This window comes from Arachis duranensis, chromosome 6 (genome assembly GCF_000817695.3).
Source record: "Arachis duranensis cultivar V14167 chromosome 6, aradu.V14167.gnm2.J7QH, whole genome shotgun sequence".
NCBI classification, from domain to species: domain Eukaryota; kingdom Viridiplantae; phylum Streptophyta; class Magnoliopsida; order Fabales; family Fabaceae; genus Arachis; species Arachis duranensis.
The window spans coordinates 77,065,456-77,074,497 of NC_029777.3; positions in this window are offsets into that span (position 1 = coordinate 77,065,456).

Here is a 9,042-nt window from a genome sequence, read left to right on the forward strand (position 1 = left end):
CACAAGACTTAAAATTTTCAAATCTAATGCTCCTTTTTTTTGAAAATTTTGGAGGGAAAACACCAAGGCACACCAAACTTAAAAATTTTAAGATCAAAACACAAGGAAGACTCAAGAACACTTTGAAGACTCACAAGAACAACAAGAACAAAAGATAGAACATCAAACTTAAAATTTTTAGAAAACCAAAATAAATTTTTGAAAGTTAAAGAAAATTAACAAGAGAACACCAAATTTAAAGTTTGGAACAAGATTTAATCAAAGAAAAATTATTTTTGAAAAAGTTTTAAAAGGAAGATACCCAATTGCCAAGAACATAAGCCAACGCTCTAGCCAACTGAGCTATAAATTTAACGTGTTTTAAAAAGATATTTAATAAATAAAAAATTTTTGAAAACTAAAAATTGGAAATGCACAAGAAAAACAAGAAAAGACACAAAACAAGACAAACCAAAGATCAAACAAGAAAAATTGACAAGAACAATTTGAAGATCAAGGAAAAATAAAGAACATGCAATTCGAAAATTGAAAGACAAAGAAAAGCATGCAATTGACACCAAACTTAAAATATGAAACTAAACTCGAACAAAAGACTCCAAGAAAAATTAAAAACTAATAAAGAAAAATAATATTTTTGAAATATTTTTAAAAGGAATAATAGAAGATGCAATCCTAGTGACTCTAAACAAAAAGACAAATTTTTCCTAATCTAAGTAACAAGATAAACCGTCAGTTGTTTAAACTCGAACAATCCCCGGCAACGGCGCCAAAAACTTGGTGCACAAAAATTACACTCACACTATGTAATTTCGCACAACTAACCAGCAAGTGCACTGGGTCGTCCAAGTAATACCTTACGTGAGTAAGGGTCGATCCCACGGAGACTGTTGGCTTGAAGCAAGCTATGGTTATCTTATTATTCTTAGTCAGCGTACCAATAGGGTTCTTTAGTTTTAGTTATAAAAAGTGAAAGAGCATGAAAAAGAGTAATGGTTACGCTGTAATAGAAAATGTGTTGGAGTTTTGGAGATGCTTTGTCTTCTGATTCTCTGCTTTCCTATTGTCATATTCTTTACGCACGTAAGGTTCCTTCTATGGAAAGCTGTGCATTGGTGGATCACCGTTGTCAATGACTACCATCCGTCCTCTCAGTGAAAATGGTCCAAATGCACTGTCACCGCACGGCTAATCATCTGTCGGTTCTCGATCATGTCGGAATAGGATTCATTGATCCTTTTGCATCTGTCACTATGCCCAACACTCGCAAGTTTGAAGCTTGTTACAGTCATCCAATCTCTAAATACTACTCGGAATACCACAGACAAGGTCTAGACTTTCCGAATTCTCAAGGATCCTGCCAATGGATTCTAGCTTATACCACGAAGACTCTGATTAAGGAATCTAAGAGATACTCATTCAATCTAATATAGAATGGAGGTGGTTGTCAGGCACGCGTTCATAGGTTGAGAATGGTGATGAGTATCATGGATCATCACATTCATCATGGTTAAGAACGAATGAACATCTTAGAGAGAAACAAGCGTGTTTGAATAGAAAATAGAAATAATTGCATTAATTCATCGAGACGCTGCAGAGCTCCTCACCCCCAACAATGGAGTTTAGAGACTCATGCTGTCAAAAAGTACAAAGTTCAGATCTAAAATGTCATGAGATACAAAATAAGTCTCTAAAAGTTGTTTAAATACTAAACTAGTAACCTAGGTTTATAGAAAATGAGTAAACTAAGATAGATAGTGCAGAAATCCACTTCTGGGGCCCACATGGTGTGTGTTGGGGCTGAGACTTGAGCTTCTCACGTGCTTGGGCTGTTTCTAGAGTTAAACGTCAGGTTGTAACCTGTTTCTGGCATTTAACTCCAACTTGCAACCTATTTCTGGTGTTCAACACCAGAATGCAATATAGAACTGGTGTTAAACGCTAGTTTACGTCATTTATCTTCGCACAAAGTATGGACTATTTTATATTGCTGGAAAGCCATGGATGTCTAGTTTCTAACCCAATTGAGAGCGCGCCAATTAGACTCATGTAACTCCAAAAAATCCATTCTGAATGCAGGGAGGTCAGAATCCAATAGCATCAGCAGTCCTTTTTCAGCCTGAATCAGATTTTTGCTCAGCTCCCTCAATTTCAGCCAGAAAATACATGAAATCAAAGAAAAACACACAAACTCATTGTAAAGTCTAGAAATATGAATTTTTCCTAAAAACTAATAAAAATATACTAAAAACTAACTAAAACATACTAAAATCTATATGAAATTACCCCCCAAAAAGCGTATAAAATATCCGTTCATCACTTGCTATTTAAGATTCTGTCAATTTACTTTCTGCAATTTACATTCTCTACAATTTACATTCTGCTGAATCAATTTCACCACACTCTCTTCACTGTTAGCTTGACTAGACTAATCACCATCCTAAAGTTGCTTAATCCATCAATCCTCGTGGGATCGACCTCACTCCTGTGAGTTTTACTACTTGATGTGACCCGGTACACTTGCTGGTTAGTTTGTGCGGAAAATCAATTTTTTTCATCAGATACTATTTTTATTTGGGCTATAGGATTTAATGGGTGCCATGCTCAAATATAAGTAGTTCCTTCAAGATTTCGGTCCCAACATACCAAAGCCGTCTTTGTCGCTCTTTCCCCATCAGAAGAGTCACAATTCAGCCCTATTAGGGATACAGAAGGCTTTGATTGAGGAAGATCGAAAGAACCACAAGACTGAAATAATCCTTTCCATCAATTTCTGATTTCTAATTTCTGATTTCTATGAATAAAGGTATACTTCCGCATTATGACATATTTTTTGTGATTCGATATGGATGATCTGGATTAATAAAGTAATTTATTTCAACACAACCAGGTTTATAACCTACAATATGTTAAATTTATATGTAAAACATGTTTATAGGTAAAATACAAATCACAAAAATATAAATACAAGAAAAAGTATAATATTCATTGACTTCTATACTTACTCGTGATTCGACATATTTTTCTGACACGAGACATCTAAATGAACTTCTATAACCTTTTTCATCTGAGATTACTAACTCTTCAGAACTGCAAAAATCATAAAATGGTTGGCCAGGAGAATCATAGTATTTTTAAATTATTATATATTACACATAAAAATAAATCACACGTACGGATCTAGCGTATTCAAAAAAATATAGGCTGCAACAATAGCTTCAAGCTCAGTTAACATCTTCGAAGGTAATAAGTGTCCACCACTGCAGTTAAAAAAATAGTTTTAAGATTAAACCAAAAAAAGGAAAGAGAAAAAAAATAAAAGAAAAAAAAAAAAGCTTACCTTTGGTAGCATATGTCCTACTTTAACATGTGGTTGTCCATTAGATGGAGTTGTTGCTTCATGAGTGATATTTGAATAGAACAATTTTTTTAGGTTGAATGGGTAAGATACTAGTAAGATCCCTACTAGTTTTTGTACTTTTTGAGGATTGCACAACTATAGTAAGATCCAATATTGAGCTACTATTTGTGAAAGTTATCTGTTGTGCTATGATTACATCAATTTTTAATGTAGAACATGAATTACCGATTCTATATTTTTATCCTTTTTGTTAGATCATTAAACATATTCTTGACCTGCATGTTTTTCATTAGAATCATCTCTAAATGCTCACTTAGATAGCATTTTGTCTTGTATTGTACCATATAATCCATCAAGATGAATATATCGCAAATTCGGTTATAAAAGATAAGATACGATAAAAATAATAATAATTTTAAAAGTGTTTTACTTTTATTTTTTTTAAATAAATCTCTAATTAGAGAAAGATAAAAAAAGTTAAAAATAATATTATATAAAATGTTCTGATTTTATTTTAAAAAAAACTAATATTTAAAATATAACCTCGTAGTTATTATTGTTTTAAAATAAAAAAGGATACTAAGTTTTGGACGTTGCAAGTAATTTTGGATAAATTTTATTTTTAATTTAAATTTAAATTATAAATTATTGGTTATCATATTTAAATTATTAAAAAAAAATTAGTTGTGTGAAACATAATTTTATTCTTATATTTAAACATTTAAGCATAGAACATTATTAGCTATTTGGTGCACGAAATTGCAATCACACTTTTGCAATCCGCACAACTAACCAGCAAGTGCACTGGGTCGTCCAAGTAATACCTTACGTGAGTAAGGGTCAAATCCCACAGAGATTGTTGGTTTGAAGCAAGCTATGGTTATTTTATTAATCTTAGTCAGGATGCCAATAGGGTTCTTTCGTTTTAACTGTAAAAAGTCAAAGGGCATAAAATAAATACTTATTGTGCAATAATGGAGAATATGTTGGAGTTTTGGAGATGCTTTGTCTTCTGAATTCGTATAACATAATGCTTCCTCACTTTCAAAAGTACAAAGTTCCTTCCATGGCAAGTTGTATGTAGGGCGTCCCCGTTGTCAATGGCCACTTCCTATCCTCTCAGTGAAAATGGTCCAAATGCTCTGTCACAACACGGCTAATCATATGTTGGTTCTCAATCATGTCGGAATAGAATTCATTAATTCTTTTGCGTTTGTCATCACGCCCAACAATCACGAGTTTGAAGCTCGTCACAGCCATTCAATCCTTGAATCCTACTCGGAATACCACAGACAAGGTTTAGACTTTCCGGATTCTCATGAATGCTGTCATCAATTCTAGCTTATACCACAAAGATTCTAATTAAGAGATCTAAGAGATACTCATTCAATCTGATGTAGAACGGAGGTGGTTGTCAGGCACACGTTCATGGATTGAGGAAGGTGATGAGTGTCACAGATCATCACCTTCTTCATAGTGAAGCACGAATGAACATCTTAGATAGGAACAAACATATTTGAATGGAAAACAAAAATAATTGCATTAATTCATCGAGACGCTGCAGAGCTCCTCACCCCCAACAATGGAGTTTAGAGACTCATGCCATCAAAGAGTATAAAATTCAGATTTAAAAATGTCATGAGATACAAATTAAGTCTCTAAAAGTTGTTTAAATACTAAACTAGTAACCTAGGTTTACAGAAAATAAGTAAACTAAAATGAATAGTGCAGAAATCCACTTCTGGGGCCCACTTGGTGTGTGCTGGGGCTGAGACTTAAGCTTCTCACGTGCATGGGCTATTTCTGGAGTTGAACGCCAGGTTGTAACCTGTTTCTGGCGTTGAACTCCAACTTGTAACCTGTTTCTGGCGCTGAACGCCAGACTGCAACATGGAACTGGTGTTGAACGCCAGTTTATGTCATCTATTGAGAGCGCGCCAATCGGACTCCTATAGCTCCAAAAAATTCATTCCAAGTGCAGGGAGTTCAGAATCCAACAGCATCAGCAGTCCTTTTTCAGCCTAAATCAGGTTTTTGCTCAGCTCCTTCAATTTCAGATAGAAAATACCTGAAATCACAGAAAAACACACAAACTCATAGTAAAGTCCAGAAATATGATTTTTGCCTAAAAACTAATAAAAATCTATTAAAAACTATCTAAAACATACTAAAATCTACATGAAATTACCCCAAAAAGCGTATAAAATATCCGCTCATCACAACACCAAAATTAAACTGTTGCTTGTCCTCAAGTAACTAGATAAATAAAATAGGATAAAAAGAAATCAAGAAGAAATAATATCTCAGAGTTTTAAGTGAAGCTAAGATTCTAATTAGATGAGCGGGACTAGTAGCTTTTTGCTTCCAAACAGTTTTGGCATCTCACTTTATCCTTTGAAATTCATAATGATTGGCATCCATAGAAACTCAGAATTCAGATAGTATTATTGATTCTCCTAGTTTAGTATGTTGATTCTTGAACACAGCTACTTCATGAGTCTTGGTCGTGGCCCTAAGCACTTTGTTTTCCAGTATTACCACCGGATACATAAATGCCACAGACACATAATTGGGTGAAACTTTTCAGATTGTGATTTAGCTTTGCTAAAGTCCCCAATTAGAGGTGTCCAGAGTTCTTAAGCACACTCTTTTGCCTTGGATCACGACTTTAACCACTCAGTCTCAAGCTTTTGAAAAATATTTACAATAACCAATAATAAGGCACACGTTTGCAATTCCCCGGCAACGGCGCCATTTTAACGTTAGGATTTTTGCCAGTAAAGAATTATTAAAAATATTTGCGTTGTAGATATAGTCTCTAAACCGACAAAAATCCCTTCGTACAAACGTTTTGGTTGTCACAAGTAACAAACCCCTTTAAAATTGATAACCGAGTATTTAAATCTCGGGTCGTCTTCTCAAGGAATTACAGGGAGGTATGTTCTTATTATTGGCTATGAAAAAGGTAAAATTGGGGTTTTGGAAGTAAGGTGGGAATATGTTATATGACAAGTAAAATAAAATAATACTAATAAAATCTCCTGGCAAGGTATAAGAACTGGAAATCCTATCCTAGTTATCTTTATCAATTGTGATGAGAATTGGATTTTTCTCCCACTTTGTTAACCTCTAACTATGAAGGTAAGTTAAGTGGATGAATTAATTCGAATCCTCAAGTCTTAGTCTTTCCTTTGGAAAGGCTAGAGTTATTGGAATATGAATTAATGAAATGAAGAAATCCAATTTTCAATCAACAATGGAGCTAGTAACCTTAGGGTCACCAATTAATCAACCACAGCCAAGAATGTAAAAAGCTAAATTAAAATCATAAATATCTGAAATACCTTCAATTCATTTGAAGCAGTAAAATCTAACATGGAAGACATTCATAAGCCAATTGGGCAACAGGAAAATACAAATTATTTATATAAATAAAAGACAGCAGTCATCAATCTAAAATATCTCAAATAACATTAATCAAGAAAATCAATCTAAACATGGAACATTGAAAAATAAATAAAAATAAAGAACCTGGGATTGAGAGTCACTCCTAAAACTAAGAGAAGTCCTAAATCCTAATCCTAAGAGAGAGGAGAGAACCTCTCTCTCTGAAAACTACATCTAAAATAATAAAAAGAGAATTATGAGTGCCTCCTCTGAATGGATGCAATCCCTCTACTTTATAGCCTCTAATCTGAGTTTTCTGGGCCGAAAACTGGGTCGAAAACAGCCCAGAAATCGCTAGAGAAGAAATCTGCCACGCTAGTTTTTCGTCACTGCGACGCGGCCGCATGGAGCACGCGGTCGCGTCACCTAGCGTCAGGGCCACTATGGCATATTATATATCAAATCGAAGCCTCGGACGTTAGCTTTCCAACACAACTGGAACAGCATCATTTGGACCTCTGTAGCTCAATTTATGGTAATTTTAGTGCGAGAGGGTCAAGGTGACAGCTTTACAGTTTCTCCAACTTCCTGTATTCATTCCACTTTTGCATGCTTCCTTTCCATCCTCCAAGCCATTCTTGCCCTATAATATCTGAAAATACTTAACACACATATCAAGGCATATAATGGTCATAAGAGAGGATTAATAATAAGCAAATATAAGATCAAAGAAGCATGTTTTCAATCATAGCACAAAATCAGGAAGGAAAATGTAAAACATGCGAATTGTATGAATAAGTGAGTAAAGAGTTGATAAAAACTACTCAGTTGAGCATAAGATAAACCATAAAATAGTAGTTTATCAACATCCCCACACTTAAACAATAGCATGTCCTCATGCTAAGCTCAAGAGAAACTATAAAGATGAAGAGGAATGGTAGGATGTATGAGATGCAACCTATGAATGCAACTAAATGCAAAATGTTTCTACCTACTTGGTTAAAAAGTAAATAAATCTCCAAGAATAAATATGAACTGGGTTTCACTAATTCAAATCATAAAAATGAAGTACAAATAGACTTGTAGAAGAAAATAGCTCATGAAAGCCGGGAACAAAGAATCAAGCATCGAACCCTCACTAGTAGTGTATATCACTCTAATCACTCAAGTGTTTTAGGTTCGATTCTCTCGATTCTCTCGATTCTCTACTAACTTTGCTTTCTAAGGCTTGCTCTTCATCTAACAATCAACATAAATTTAATGCACAGATACACATATCAAGAGGTCTTTTAAGGGTTGTAATGGGGTTAGGGTTAAGGTAGGATTGTATTTGGCTAAGTGGACTAAAATTTGAATCCTTAATTAACTGAAACTTTCCCACCTAACTTAAACAATCTATGTAATCATAATACAACATCTAGCCATCCATTAACCATGTTTTCCACATATTCATGCATTCTAAATTCAAGTATAACTCATATGCTTGCTTTCATCACTTACTTTGGGGCATTTTGTCCCCTTATCACTTATTTTGCTCTTTTTTTATATATTTTTTTTCTTTTATTTTTCTCAATGCATATGATTAATTTATTCAATGCATGAACATGTCCTAAACATTTCTTTCACATTTTCAGAAAATTCTAACATACTCAATTCTCAAACCAGATGTTTCCAAACCCACTCTTCCTCACACCTAATTCATAAGCATTCTCACTAGTCTAAGCTAACCAAGGATTCAAATTAAGGACATTATTATTTTTCACTTAGAGTTAATGATGTGCTAAAATAAAGAACAAAGGGGTAAAATAGGCTCAAAATTGGTTTGCAATAGATAATGAAAAGGTTAAGGCCATATGGGTATGTAAGCTCAGTAAAACAAGGCCTCAATCATATAAGTGTATGCATACATTAAACAATGGAAATATAGAATCAAGCAAGACAAAGATCACAATTTTAAAGAGAAAAACACACACCAAAATTAAAATGTTGGTTGATAAAATGCAACCAATCAAATAGGCTCAAAATCTCACTGGTTTTTGTGTGTTCAAGCTTTAAACCATGTTCCAAATTAAAATTTCTTCATACAAGTTATTCAAAAAGTTTTTAATTTAAATTAGTGAAATACTATAAAAAGTTTCTTAAAAAAGAAAATATTACTTCAACCAAGTGGTAAAATATGCAAAAAAAAAAAATCAAACAAATATGCAATCAATAATGCAAATGCAATAATGAACTACAAAGAAAATTTAAACATTGGTGCTAAAATATGAAGTGACTAACCCATGGAAGTCGGTATC